The following is a 15232-nucleotide window of genomic DNA, read 5'->3' as shown; positions in this document are numbered from 1 at the left end:
CTGATTGGCTGAATTTATGATTGACCAGAATTCAGTGCACATGCCATTGGGTCTGGTCTTAGCAACAACCCTTGGGATCCTGAGGGCTTAATGCCCACATTGGCTTAGCACCTAGTAAGCAGGGGCTTTAGGACTACTTACAGACAAAGATATAATCAAGCTTTCCCACCTAGGCCCACCTGAGGCCTATTGAATGGGTGGGGAAGATCTTCAATCACATTAATACTACACAGACTCATTTTGGATACCCAATAGGTTTATTAGCCCATTGTAATTTAGAACTCTTGAGCTCAAGAGATCTATTGGTCTCAGTCATCCTGGTAACTGGAATTATAGGTATGCACAACAACTTGTGCCTAGAAAACCAACATTTTACATCAAAAGTATTGAGAAATCCTGAATGGTATTAGAGGACTTATGCACTAGGGTGCTTTTGGTCAATATTTAATTTTCTTTTGTAAAATTACTTGAGGACTTTGCTCATGTTATCATCCATTGGTAACCTTTTCTGTTTGGAAGGGAGAACATAATTAATATTATTTCTATTTCATCTTGGAGTATGATCCATTGACCCTCTCTAAGTATGATAGCAAGATTGATGAGCCCCATTATGATGGCATGTAGTTCCCACAGAACTGCTGAAATTTCAGATGTCTGACACAGGAAGAGGTGATTTTACTATTTTACTCCCAACTAAAAAGTTCCAGAGCCTTTGAAAATGTTAAAATATAAATCAACAAAATAACATAGGAAATCTATTTTTTAAAGACAATCTTTCAAAGTCTGTATGCAAATCCATTTTAAGTCAAAAGACAGGACATGTGTAGCATGTCAATTAATTTGCACTTTGTGACACAAAACTGAAACTATTTGCTCAATTGTTAAATTTAGGAACAGAATTGTTGTTCAGTCATTTCTCATTCACGTCTAACTCTCCATTTTTTTTGTCAAAGATCCTGGAATGGTTTGCCGTTCCCTTCTCCAGCTCACTTTATAAATGAGGAACTGAGGCAAATAGGGTTAAGTTACTTGCCCAGGATCTTTTAACTATTAACGGTCTGAGGCCAGATTTGAACTCAGGAAGAGGGAGTCTTCATAGCTCCAGGCCCAGTACTGTCTCCACTGTACCACTAAGCTACAGAAGCAGAATGCCTTATGAAAATTAGGACAGGCACACTTTCAAAGACATTCTATTTTTTTGTAATGTTTAGTAATTTCTGAGTAAAATAGACAAGAATGTCCAAAGGAGATCATAGCACCGTAGACTTACGTCATCCATCTTTCTCAGCAGTAGGAGTGACATATATTACCATAAAGCAGGTGCCAATTCAATTATAAATTACAGTATTATTCCAGTCCCTCTGTAATACATCCAGCTCGGAAAGATGGATTGTTTCTTTCAAACATTTCTAGGACATTTTGCCTATAGAAGAGAAGACTCAAGGAATGAATGAACAAGTATTGATTAGGTGGCATGAGATGGGTTTGGCCCGAGGCCAGAAAGTAGAACTAGTAGCCAATAACTTGTTGCTTGTTACAGTTTGGAGTCAAAAAGAACTTTCTAGGGCTTAAAATTATCCCAGTGGATAGAAGAATAGATTAACTCAGGTAGTATTGGGTTCTTCCTCCCTGGAGGACTTTGAACAGAAACATGAGTATGTTGTAGAAGGAATTCCTAGCCAGTTACAGATTCAATTGAGGCTTCTGGGATCGCTTCCAAGTCAGAAATTCTATGATTCTCTTTAATATTATTCCTTCTTAGGACCATAGATCATGAAGAGAATCCTTTCCCTACCATCCCTGTTTTTATTGGTTTCTCCCTCCTCAGATTATTTTAGATTTACTTAATTATGTACATTTTGAATTCTTTGATAGAAATGTAAGCTCTATGAGGGCAAGGACCACCGTATTTTTGTCTTTCTCTTTTTACTGTCTAGCACAGTACCTGGCACCTAGGAGGGAGTTAGTAAACTTGTTGAATTTTTACTTAAGTGTTACACATGTTAACAATGATAATAATTATAATGATAAATAACAACCTTGTTTTTGTATGATACATTATAGTCAGTCAATAAGTATTTATTGTGTTTCCTATGTGCCAAGCTGCTAAGTGGCATAGTAGATAGAATATCAGGCCCAGAATCAGGAAGACTTATCTTCCTGAGTTCAAATCTGACCTCAGACTTAGTTGTCCTTTTTTTTGAAGAGGACCAAAATCACATCACGATGTTAGAGTCAAGTGACAGTGTATTCAACTATGACTGATCAGAATATATGAGCTCAGAATGCTCTAGCACAGGTCAGGCACAAATATTCCATGTGAATAAATATTTGGCCTGGATTTTCTAAATTTGTGCATCTCACATTTCTTTTGAATTACTTCAATTCTGCTTTGCTCATAAAGCACAGCACCTTCTTTGATGAGGGCATGCCATGCATCCCTAGATTGACTTCAACCTGAGTAAATAGTCAATGGCTTCAACATTGATTGATGACAGTCTGCTGAGAACACCATGAAAGTGTTCAGGTCATGTCTCCAGGAGCATGTCCTTATCATTAATCAATATGGCTCCATCTGCACTGAGTAGTTGAGATGCACCACAGATCTTTGGCCCATAAATAGACTTCAGGGTATCATAAAAGTGCTTTGGATTATTACAATCATCAAAAAACTGGATTTCATCTGCATTTCTACTGAACCAAGAATGCTGCATCTCTCTGAGCTTCACTTGTACTTCACCTTTGTTGGAATTAAATGCTGCCTTCTTAGAGATGGATGAACCATCCTGCTGGTAAACCCTGTGGAGTTTTTGTTTTTTGTTTAGCAGCTTCTGAATTTCCCCATCATTTTTGTCACCCAGTCTTGATGCTCGCAAGTGTTCTGACCCAAATGAGTAAATATAGTGCTACACACCAAATCTTTGAAAGCTGTCCATTTCTTTTCTGTTCCACTATTACCAACCATGCTTGGCTCAGCTTTCCCTTCAAGTTAGCCACAAACTGTTCCCACTCAGAGAAGTGCTCTGATCTGTTGACGTTAAGTCTTCTGGTAGTCGTCTTGTCTTGGGGCTGCTACTTTTGTTGAATGTAAATATTTAGCTTGGAGAGGATAAGTCTATGATCAATCCAGCACTCTGCACCACTTTGTCTCACTCACATCCTGTCTGTCTCTTCTCCTTATAATCACATAGTCTATCAAATGCTAATGTTTGCTGCAAGGGTGCACCATGAAGCTGTACTGTATTTAGGAGACAGAACATAGTGTTGGTGATGAGAAAGCCATGAGACACATGAGTCTTCAATAGTAAATGACCATTGTTATTGCTTTTTCCAACTCCTTTCCTCTCAAGGACTCCCTGACATGTTTTGGTAGTCTGTGCCTAGTCTAGCATTAAAGTCACCCAGAATTATAAGCTTCTTCTCTTTTGACACATTGATGATAAGGGTCTCCAGGTCTTCATAAAATTTTTCTTTGACCTCATTGGGGTTTGTCATGGTGGAAGCATAGACACTGAAGATGGTGGTGTGGCACTTTCCTGCAAGTGGCAATCATGACGCCATAAGCCTGTCATTTATTGCCTTTCATAGACATAAAAACTTGTTGAATAGATTAGTTTTGATTGCAAAACATATGCCAGCTTCACAGCACTCCCCCTTTGCTGTGGCCACTCCATAAAAACATGTATCCAGCTCTGACATTGGTAGGCTGGCCTTCATTTGCCAGCCTTGTTTCACTCAGGGCTGCTATTGGGATGTGACACCTGATGAATTCTCTAGCAACGAGAGCTGTTCATCTTTCAGGGCTACTGGATTTTGTGTTGTCCATAAATGTGTGCATATTCAATGTACCTATGGTGAGTGGAATCATCTTTGCTGAAGTTTTTGTATATTTTTTTGTGTTTTAATCTCAGAGGGGGATCCCTGCTTGCCACAGTAAAAAGGTCAGTGTTGGATAATGTAATGGCAACCACACTGGCACACCCAGGATGGCTGCTAGAGCAGATTCTTTTATCTGCTTTACTAGAAAAGACATCTGTTTCAGGGGTGAACAATCTTCTTTAACTAAACAGAAAAGATACAGAGAAGAGAAATAAAGACCAACAGACAGGGCTCTACTGCCTGAATCAAAACAATACTGCTATATATACTTTACATCCACCACTGAATTGAGACAGCCTTTATTTCTGAGCGGTTGGAGGCTCTGAACATGCTACCACTCAGAGTCTTGACCAGGGAATCACAACATCTTTCTCATAAGCGAGCCCCCAAAACAAAAAGCTCACTTCTCAGAATATATACTCTTTCAGCTAACAGGCTCAGAACCAGAACCCTCCTGACTCAGTACCTAATGAGAAATTAACAAAAAGTGTGTAAGCCTTCCCACAACCAAGCTAGCTTCCCTTAATGGGCTCCACATGAGGCCTATTGATGGGTGGGGAAGATCTTATTCCTCATTGACCTTACAGGTGAGCAGACAATTTTTAGAGCACCTTTTCTGAACCCTTCCTCCATCAGGAGGTGAGCTGTGCAGTCCTTAAAAGGCTGTTCAGACACCCAGGGAACTGCTGAATTCCACTGCTGCTTCTGGTGAGAAAAGGACCCTATGGCTTGGGCTGCCTGTGTGCAGGGTTGTGACTACAGCTCCCAATGTATCCACACCCGATGCTTCATCACTCGCCTGTAGCCACAGGACTTTGAGATAGTTAAAATGGTAAAATGATATGGGTGATGTCTTTTCATTCATACATAAGTTGGGTTTAAGTTAGGCAGAGTTGCACAAAGTCATGGGCCTCACTCTCTCTTCTAGAGTCATCACAGTCCAGTGGCAGGACAGAGTCAAGGTAGCTGGTGGTGGCCTTGGATGCAGTGGACGATTCTGGTGTCTTTGATGTGCAACCAAACTTCAAGTACTCCACAGCACCTGCTTCAGCCATTGGAACAAATTGTTCTCATTTTCTCATCCTACCAACAAAAATCGTCATGTGCTTGGAGCAGACACATCCTTGTTTTGAGGCCCCTTGAATATCCTCAGTCTGGTTTAGCTCATCTACCTGAATGGTTTACCAAGGAGTGACTGCTGTGCATGTTATAGCTTCTTGCAGCCACAAATGAAGGGTGGATCAGGTGGATACCAAAGGTGGAAAGAAGACCTAAAAAAGGGCTCAGCAGCCCTCATGTCAGAGGTACTAGTCTTCCCTGAACACACTCCACACCCCAAAGGGGGTCACAGAGAGTAGGATACCACTGAAAATGACTGAATAACAACTGTGTCAAGTACTGAGGATATAAAGAAAGTAAAAAAAAATAAAAACAAGATCCCTGCCCTTAATGTCCTCACATTCCAACAGCAAAGAAAATATAAATAACACGAAACTGACGGTACATACAAGACGTATACAGTGCAAGCAGAAAGTCATCTCAGGAGAGGGAAGGAACTAGCAGTTGGAGGGTGAAGAAGCATAAAAGTGAGGACCAGAAAAGATCTAGAGAAGGTGGGATTTGAGCTGGGTCTTGAAGTAGGCCTGGAATCCAAGGTGAAGAAGGAGAGCATTCCAAGAATGGGGGTCAGACAGTGCAGAGGCACGAGGAAGGAGGATGGGGTTTTGCATAAGAGGAACAATGAGAAAGTCTGGATCTGGGCTGATGCAGGGTTCCTTCATTAATGTGTTCCCTCTTACGATATCTCACAGGCAGAGGGTAGCGATATTCCAAATATTACTGGGGGAAAAATCCTTTGTAGAGTCTTGAATGTACCATTAACAACAAATTTAGTCTAAGATTTGTAGATGAAGAATTCATATTTAAAGGATCTTATTTACAACTAAACAATTCAGATGCAAATATTTCAAGGAAACACCCATGAAACACGCTTGTGGGGCTTTGTATTACAGATGTGTAAATACAATCGTTTTGCTGATGCCTCTGAATCATCTAAGTATGATAAAATGTTAATGATAAATTATCGTAAAATGCCACCCTCCCAAACATAAACAATATAAGCTCTGAACCGTTCTCTAAGCATTAGAAGCGGATGCCTCACAACATTGCAGAATCAAGTATGACACTCATTGCTTTATTTTAGAACTAGAGTCTTTAAGTCTCTGAGAAACAGGTGCACATTTGAAAGATTGTTTTATGACGGAGAGATAAAACGTTAAACAACTATGTTACTTCAGATGTCATATAGGACTTTTCAAGCTGTGAGTTTGATGCTGCTTCTAAGATTCAGTACTTTGGGGCATTAACATTTGCAAGAATAAAAGTCTGAGTTATAGGTTGTAGGTTCACCTTGATAAGTCATTCAGTTGTGTCTGACTCTTCATAGCATGCCAGGCCCTTCTGTCCTCCACTATCTTCCCAGGTCTGTCCACGCTCATGTTCATTGCTTCCATTACAGTATCTATCCATCTCATCCTCTGCTGTCCTTTTCTCTTTTTGCCTTCAATCTTTCTTAACATCAGGGTCTTTTCCAATGAGTCCTGTCTTATTATGTGGCCAAAGTACTTGAGCTTCAGCTTCAGTTAACTTGAATTTTGTTGTTCAGTTGTTTCAGTTGTGTCTGACTCTTTTGTGACCCCTTTTTGGGTTTTCTTGGCAAGGTTACTGGAGTTGCCATTTTCTTCTCCATCTCATTTTAGAGATGAGGAAACTGAGGGAAACAGGGTTGTGTGACTGGCCCAGGGTCAGACAACTAGTAAGTGTCTGAGGCCAGATTTAAACTCACAAAGATGAATCTTCCTGAGTCCAGGCCCAGCACTCCATCCACTGTGCCACCTAGTTGCCCAAGACACCTCGAATATCTATACTTTAATCAAGATTCCCAAACCAAATTAGTTCTAATGCTATTTCACAAAGATGCTTAGTGGATAAAGGGCCAATTCAGTAATTAGGAAGTGCTGAATTCAAGTCCTGCCTCTGACATAGATAACTAATATTTCAGTCCCCGCACCCTAACTCAGCCCCAAGGCTATCATTTTTAGAGGTGTTGTTCTGCATCTGAGAAGGGAGTTACAAACATGGGGGATTTTAATAAGAGAATGGAGTAAGGTGTACATTAATATAGGACACCTGAGTATCAGTTACGCAGATCACATCTTCTAGTAAAAACAAGTCACTAGTAGGACAATTGATTTACTCTGAGTCTAATATGTTGGTCACAGAAAATGCTGACTCCACTTAATGCTCCACTTTGGCTCCTGGCCCCTAAAGTGCTTTAACCTGCACAGCTGGGGCCACTTAACCCTCACCTGCATGCGCAGCACTGCTCAGCCTCTAACTCTGGGGTCAACTTTGCCACCAGACAATATAAAGAGCTCACTGGCCTCAAGCATCTATGCTTTCAGTCACTCCTGCTTCTGACCTCATACCGTTGTTCTAGTCCTGGCTTCCAGCCTTGTTCGTCTATGAGAATGAAGGAAATAACCATTTTCTCTTCACTAAGGGAGCACATAGGAGGAAAGGTGCCTCAGTGTCTACAGTGTACATTGGCGTGTTAATACATCCCTGGAGAAGCACCAAGGCCTCCCTCTAAAAGTGAGGATCACTAAGTAGCTGTTGTCCCTACATTCCAGTAATCTGACAGAGCTTAGCTCTAACTCATCCCTTAAAGTGAAAAAGAATGAACGTTTGAGGGAGGAACAAGTTGCGGTTTAGGAAAGGGAGCATGGGGGCAGACTTCTTCATACAGGATTGAGGTACAGAATGGGAATATTGTATACTCTTCCTAAATGCAAACTGGGTATTTTTCTATTCCCTTGACTTCTCTGACACTGCCCTCTTCTGGTTCGGCTCACACTTGTTTCTTTACTGCCACCACCTTTTCTCCCTGTACTCTTAATATGGGTGTTATTGGAGATCAACTCTTTTCTACCCTCTTTATATCTCTTGTCCTTCAGGAACCTGATCAATTCACAGGGCTTCAGCTCTTACTGCTTTGTTATGACCACTCTTCCTTCTAAATTTGTATTTGTAACTCTACGCTCTTTCCTAAACTCCAGATTTGCAATTTTGAGCTAGACTGCTTTGGTTATGTAGTTCACCAACATGAAAAAATCAATGTCTAAATCCAAAACCATCCTTCCCCTTGTGTTTGTTTGAACAATGACATCACAGGGCGATGTCTTGACTCATGCATGAATTGAATTGAAGTGTGGCAGAATCGTGCAGGCATCAACCTCACTCAATCTTCCGGAGTCATTGAAGTCCAGTGGTAGGACAAAAGTCAAGATGAGTGGCAATGGCCAAGGATGCAGTAGATGACCTTGGTGGCTTTGATGTCTGACCAAGCTCTAAGTGCTCCACAGCACCTGCTTCAGCGGCCTTCATAGCCATTGGAACAAATTGTCCTTATGCACCCATTCCATCAGGGAAAGTCTTTACGTGCTTGACATGGTTGACACCCCCTAACTCACTGATGGGTCTGAGGCCTGATGCTTACCTTCAACCAGGTTTAGACCATCTGCCACGATGGTTTCCTGGGTGTGGCTGCTACCCATGTTAGAGTGTCTTGGAGTCACAAGTGAGAGCTGAGTGACAGCTAGACACCAAACATGGATGAGCAAACTCTCACACCAGAGGTGCTAGTCCTCCTTGCATATCCCATGAACCCTGGCTTCTTCTCCTAATTCTCCTTTGGCCTTCCTCATTTCTATCCATGACTATCATTCGTAGTCATCTATGTCCAAAAGTGATGTCACTTAAAAAAACCTTTTCATTATTCTTTTCATTATTTCTTTTTTTCATATTTCTCTTCATTATTCTCCCACATGTAATTGTGTTTTTCTACACTATATTCTCAGTGCACAATCCTATTTCTTGACACTGTTTTCTTCTACCTGGACTACTGAAATACAATAATAATAATAAGGCACAAACTATGTACTAAGTATCATGCTCAGTGCTTTACAAATATTGTCTCATTTGATCTTCACAACAACCCTACAGGGTAGGTAGTACCAATATCCCCATTATACAGTTGAAGAGACTAAGGCAGACAGAGGTTAAGTGACTTGACCAGGGTCATATAAACTAGTAAGTGTCTAAGACTGAATTTGAACTCAGATCTTACTGACTGTAGGCCAAGTGGATACTGAGCCATCTAGCAGCCTAACAGCATGCTACAAAATATTCTCTTTACTTGAGATAGTTACCAAATGAGATAATATTGGCAAAGTGTTTATCACAGTACCTGGTATGTAATGGACATTAGATAAATGCTTATTCTCTTCTCTCTGCCACCCTCCCCATCTTACCTTTTTAAATCCATCTTTCACAAATTGTCAAATTAATCTTTATACACAGATTTTAATTATACCATGCCATGGAAATGTTAGGGGGCTTTCTGTATAGGTCCTCTAAGTAAAGGAGTGGCAGAGAGTCCCATTTATTGGGAGAGAATCATAACCTATATTACCCTCCAGGCTGCGAGTAGGATCCACCGTGTGACAACTCTTAAATTAGCTATGTTTGTCTCGCTAGTGTTCTGTTTGTTCTTTTGGTTAGCCAACAATGTCCCCAACAAGGACGCAATCAGTGTAAAAGAGAAGGAGCTGACCAGTGGAGATACAGCTGACTAGAAGCTGGGAAAGCAGCTAGAGAGACCAGAGAGGGTGTCTTCATAGAGATGTGCCAGTGATCACTAGATTGTTCACCCCAGGCAAAGAAAGGTGTAAAAGGAATAGCCATGAATTAGAATGGCCAATGAATTGGAAAGTCTGGATTCTGCTAGTTTAGAAACACATTATGATGTGTATATGGTTAACTGGAGCATGGACTAACTCTTCAAAGCTGAGAATAATTCTATAGGGGAAAATGCACCTAGGATGGAATAGAAAGCATTCTCATTGTAAAAAAAGTTTTGGAGGGAGAGGGGGAAGGTACAGCTGTTTGGCATGGGTGTCAGAAATGATGCTACTTTATTTAACGGCTTTAGTTTACTTTTTTCTCATGATTTGATTAAATGTTCTTTGTTGCCATGATTTGCATGCTTATTCTGGCATGGTTTGGCAGGATTACACTGGAGTGTGTATGAATAAGCTAGGGAATAATTTGTGTTTTCACAACTGAGTGAGACTGGTTGGTGCAAATTCAGACTCGTGGTTCCAGAGAGCCCTAAGCTATAGAAATGCAACTGAAATAATCTAGTATTTAGGCTCTTCACTCTAAAATATTGATATTTCTTCACAACATTATCTCAAACCTCTCTTTTTATAAATGCAGTGAAACTGGATTCTTCTACTAACTCATACCAAGCTTTTAGACCTTTTCTTCATGTCTGGTATGCCCTACTTTTGCATCCTTTTCTCTCAAAATCTTACTCACCCTTTAAGATCCTTTCCAAATGCTGCCCACCTCATAGAACTTTTTCTGATTTCCTCCCCTTTTCCAAAAATTGTAGATTATCCTTCCTTCTTGAAACACTTTATAACTCTTGTACATTATTTTTTTATTGGTCCAAAGCTGCAATTTTTTTGTTGGAGAGAATTCTTCTGTGAGGAAACACCCACTTTCACATAGATCATCAACTATTCTGCAACTTATGATCTTAGGGAGGTATCTGGGAAAGAGAGATGTAAAGTGACTTGCCACGAAGGCAGAGTATGTTAAAGGCAGGATTTAAACCCAGGCCTTTCTGACTACAAGGCTGACTCAGGTTGTCTTTCAATTGTACAATAATGTCCCATTACACTCATATACCATAATTTGTTTAGCCATTCACCGATTTCCAGTTCTTCTCCTCTTTTTAACCTCTCCTTGCAGGATTAGAAATGTTGTTATTCATTAGACCATTTCCACTTCCTTCCAATATGTTTCTCCATCTTAACCCACTGTCTCCTCATTCTCATTGGATTCTCTTCTGAATCATATTAATTTCCACACTAAAACCTGTGTGTATTTAACACTTTCCTGTCTGGCTTAGATAAGAATAAGTTTCATCTGATGCTTTTTCTCCCATCCCCTGTATACCTTTGGGCTGTTTGCCTCAAGCATCCTAAACAAAAGAAACAAATAGTTCCAACCTCCTCTTCCCTGCCAAAACAGTGCATTTCCTTTATCTTCCCTTTGTCATTCCCTTCTTAAAACCCTTAAAACCCAGAGCCAACTCACTCCTAAGATCTCTTATTTTTCTTATTCAACTTTCTCAAAATCCTTTGAAGACATTAAGGTTCTGAAGGGACACTTGTTTCTTCTTTCCCTAATGTAATTTTAGACCTAAATTATCATCTATTCCTTTCCAATTGCTCAAATAAATTTACCTTTCTAAGTTTCTCTTGATTGTTTTGTTTATATTTCAAAGTCTCTACTCAGCTCTTATCTTTTCATCTGAAATGCTTAAAAGTCCTCTTTTTCATTAAGGTCTAACCCCATCCCTCACCATAGGATTAAACTCAACTTTGCAGGATAAGTTCCTATTCTTGGTTGCCAGCCAATATGTATATTTTATCTTTTGGAATATTGTATTCCAAAATCTACTCTCAGTTATAGCAGAAGTTGCCAGGTCTTACATGATTCTGATTTTGACCCCTAGGTACTTAAACTCTTCCTTTATGGCTCTTTGAAGTATTTTTTCTTTAAAGCAGAATCTCTGGATTTGACTATGACATTCCTAAGACTTTTCCTTTTGGGATTGCCTTCAGGGAGTGATCAGTGAATTCTTTCTGTCTTCATTTTGTCATCTGATTCTAATAGATCTGGTCTGTTTTCATTTATGGTTTCTTTAAATATAGTGTCCAGGTTTTTTTTAACAGCTTACTAATACAGTATATATTTGTCTTCCTTCTGTCAACCTCCAAGCCCATGGCTTTCCCCAGGGCTGCCTGGTAAGATGGAGGGGGAGGTATACACAGGCTGGAAGAGACATGGAAGGACCAGGAGGCCACGGAGGAACATTCAGAAACATTGGGGGATAGAAATGGCTCCATCACATGGCAAAGAGGATGAAGAGGGCCACCATCAGACACAAGAGCCCCATGGTCTCAAATAGGGCAAAGCCCAGGATGGTGTAAGAAAAATACTGCTGCTTTAGGGAGGGGTTCCTGGCATAAGCAATGATGAGACTTCCAAACACAGTCCCGAACCCAGTTCCAGAGCCAGCCACCCCAACAGAGGCAGCCCCAGCCCCAGTGAACTTGGCTGCTGCATCAATGTCCCTTGAGACGGCACTAGTTTGGAATCCACACCTGGGGACAAGTGAGGTCGGGGACCTGATGCTGCCAAAATGCTGAAGTTCTCATCTGTCTGAACCTCTGGCCATTTTAGCACCCCTGCAGATAATGGTCTACTAAGCAACTGAGAGCTGCTCCTCACAAGAGCAAGGGTAGAGACCAACTTGGCACAGGCATGCATTCTCAGGGGGTGAGAGACAAAGCTGAAGCTCCTCCCCCTCTCTCCTCTGCTCTGCAGATAGGTCTTCAAGTATTCCATTGATTCTTAATGACCTCTCTTATATTTTTTTTTCCACATCAGTTATTTGTAATATCAAATATCTTACATGTTCTATTTTTTAAGCTTTTGGATTTTGTTCTAGTTTTTTTCCCTGTTTCATAGAGTCATTGTTTTTAGTTTGATCTACTCTAATTTTCAGGGAGTTCATTACTTGAATGAAGTTTACTACCTTCTCTTCTAAACTATGCATTCTCTTTCCAATTCTTTCCTCCAGATCTTTTCTTTTATAATTTACCTATTGCTTCATTTTTTCTAGGTATTCATAGAGACAGCTAGATGGCACAGTGAATGGCATGTTGGACTTGGAGCTGGGAAGAACTGCATCCATGGCCAAGTCAGTTAAACTCTCAGTCTCAGGTTCTTGATCTGTCAAATGGGGACAATAATAGCACAAATCTCAAAGAGTTATGAGGATCAAATAAGGTAACATATGTAAAGCATTTTATAAACTTTAAAGTGCTATGTTAATGCTATTTTATGATATAGTCCTTATAGAAAATATAGTTTTTCTTTTGAGTCTCTTACAGTTGTTGTAGAGTTAGTTCTTCTGAGCTGGATTTTGGAGCATTTCTAAATCTATGATAATTCATTATAATTGTTGGTGTCTTCTTTATTCTTCTCTCCAACCTTAGTTCTTGACCTTGGGTTTTCTGCCAAGGCTGGGATCCTCCTCTTGCTCTACAGGATGATCAGCCCAGCTTGTTCTCCACCAAGGTCACCTAGGTTCCTCTGCTGACCTTCACCTCTCAGGTTTAGGTCCCCCTTGATCTTTGAGGTTTAGAATGCTGGACCTTCAGGGTCCTCTATGGTGTGTCTTAGAGTGCTAAGAGTAAGAATATGCTGTTAAATGTTTAACAACCAGCTCTCAAGGGAAAAAAAAATGTTCAACACACTTTTTAAAGTTCAATCTGCATTATTAACATTTTGCCATTACTTTCTTGTTGTTCACTTGTTTTCAGTCATGTCTGACTCTTCATGACTTCATTTGGGATTTTCTTAGTAAAGATACTGGAGTAGTTTGTCATTTCCTGTTCCAGCTCATTTTACAGATGATGAAACTGAGGCAAACAGGGTGAAGTGACTTGCCCGGAGTCACAAGCTAATAAGTGTCTGAGACCAGATTTGAATTCAGGAAGATGAGTCTTCCTGACTTCAGCTCTCTCTCCCACCCTCTCGCTCTTTACTCTATCTACTGAGCTACTTAGCTGCTCATTACTTTCTTAAGTCTACACAATCAACAAAACAATAAATCAAACCCTGATTTTATCTTTTGCTAATTTCCAAGGGGTAAAGAAAAATTTACTGAAAATTTAACAACTGGCTCTCATAAGCCAGTAAGAGCTGGCTCCAGCATATACTTGGCCAGGAGCTTCAGATCCCTGGGCAGAACTGATCTGGATGCTATACCACCCAAGTTTCTGACCACCCTAGCACTTTCTCAGGGGAGCCCTTCACTCTTGCTGCCTTTTGGATAAAGTGCCTTGGAAGCTATACGTTTCTCTGGCCCATCTCTGTTCCTGCTGGGAGGCTGCCAGCTTACTTGCCTGTGATGGTGTTGCTGGTGGCCCCCTTTCCTACTGCCTGCAGAATGCTGACTTTTTCCCCCCATTGTTCTGAGATGGAGGAAGTCACTTTAATTTTTCATTGGATTTCTTGATCATTTTTTGATCTGGGGTAATTTTCTGGTCTTTACTGGAGTACGTCAATCAAAGCTGGACAGTCTGCCTCAGTTCAGGCCTTGGCTGGAAGTCACCAGTGTTCTTTCTAACACACCATGCCTAGTCTGCTCTTGGGAACCTTCATGATTTCCTTGTCTTCCTTTCTTTGTGGGCCTGGCTGATCTCTGGGTTCTGGCCACCCCTCATCTGCATCCGTCTATCACCCTGCCTATGACAGCCCATTCCACTAATCACTAACACTTCCTTAGCTCTAATCTGGTTTTGGCTCCTTTCATTCTAGATGGATGGCCTTTGAAGAAGGGATGTGTGTCTTCCTTCCATATAGCTTTATTGGAATTCTTATTTTATTTTCCTCAAATGGGTCTACTTCATGCATGATAAAAGAATATAGTGCAGATTCAAATATGAATTGCTGGTGCCAAGTAGGCTCACCAAAAGAGAGTTCATATTAAAAGATTTTAGATCATGTGTATTCACAACCTGAGATGAGCATCATTCCTTTTGGCCAGACTTTCTCCTCAGACTAGCTTACAGATGACTTTATAAACTCAAATCACCAAAAATTTGCTTAAATACTGTGTCTGCATTTATGATGCAATCCATGAAAGCATTTGAAACCTATTTAAGATGTTTTTTAATTTTTAAATTTAAAAAGCTGCTATCAAACATTCCTTACCAAGTTAAGACCTTGAGGTTCTTATTCTTCCTGGGAAGAATTTATATTGTTTCCCAGGAAGCTAATAGAGATTGCATTGTTAAGAAAGTGATGACACAGCATGGTAGGCAGGGGTGCTGCTAAGTGAAATCTCAGGCAAATATTCCTTCTGGGAGTTTTGCTGTTCTGGAATACTGGAAAGTAATTCATCTTGTTTGTTTATTTTTAAACAAGTGTGGTATCTTGGTGACTACAGGGGTAAAAAAATAATGCTTGAAATCAAATTTGTAGTCGAGTTTCCTCTATAACAATAATAACACAGTTTTCAATAGGGATTTAAAAATTATAAAGCAGTTTCCTCCCAACACACTCCCATTAAGTAAATAGCAGGAATATTATCATGCCCTTTTTACAGATGGAAAACTGTGGATCAGCGAGGTTAAGCCAATATTTC

The 15232-nt window shown here is 40.3% G+C and overlaps 1 pseudogene; it reads right to left on the bottom strand.

Moving 5' to 3' along the window:
• Positions 1-11920: 11920 nt before the first annotated feature.
• LOC118834110 lies at positions 11921-12351 on the bottom strand (annotated as a pseudogene).
• Positions 12352-15232: the final 2881 nt, after the last annotated feature.

Source organism: Trichosurus vulpecula, chromosome 1, assembly GCF_011100635.1.
Source record: "Trichosurus vulpecula isolate mTriVul1 chromosome 1, mTriVul1.pri, whole genome shotgun sequence".
Lineage (NCBI taxonomy): Eukaryota > Metazoa > Chordata > Mammalia > Diprotodontia > Phalangeridae > Trichosurus > Trichosurus vulpecula.
This window is presented reverse-complemented; position numbering and strand designations above follow the sequence as displayed.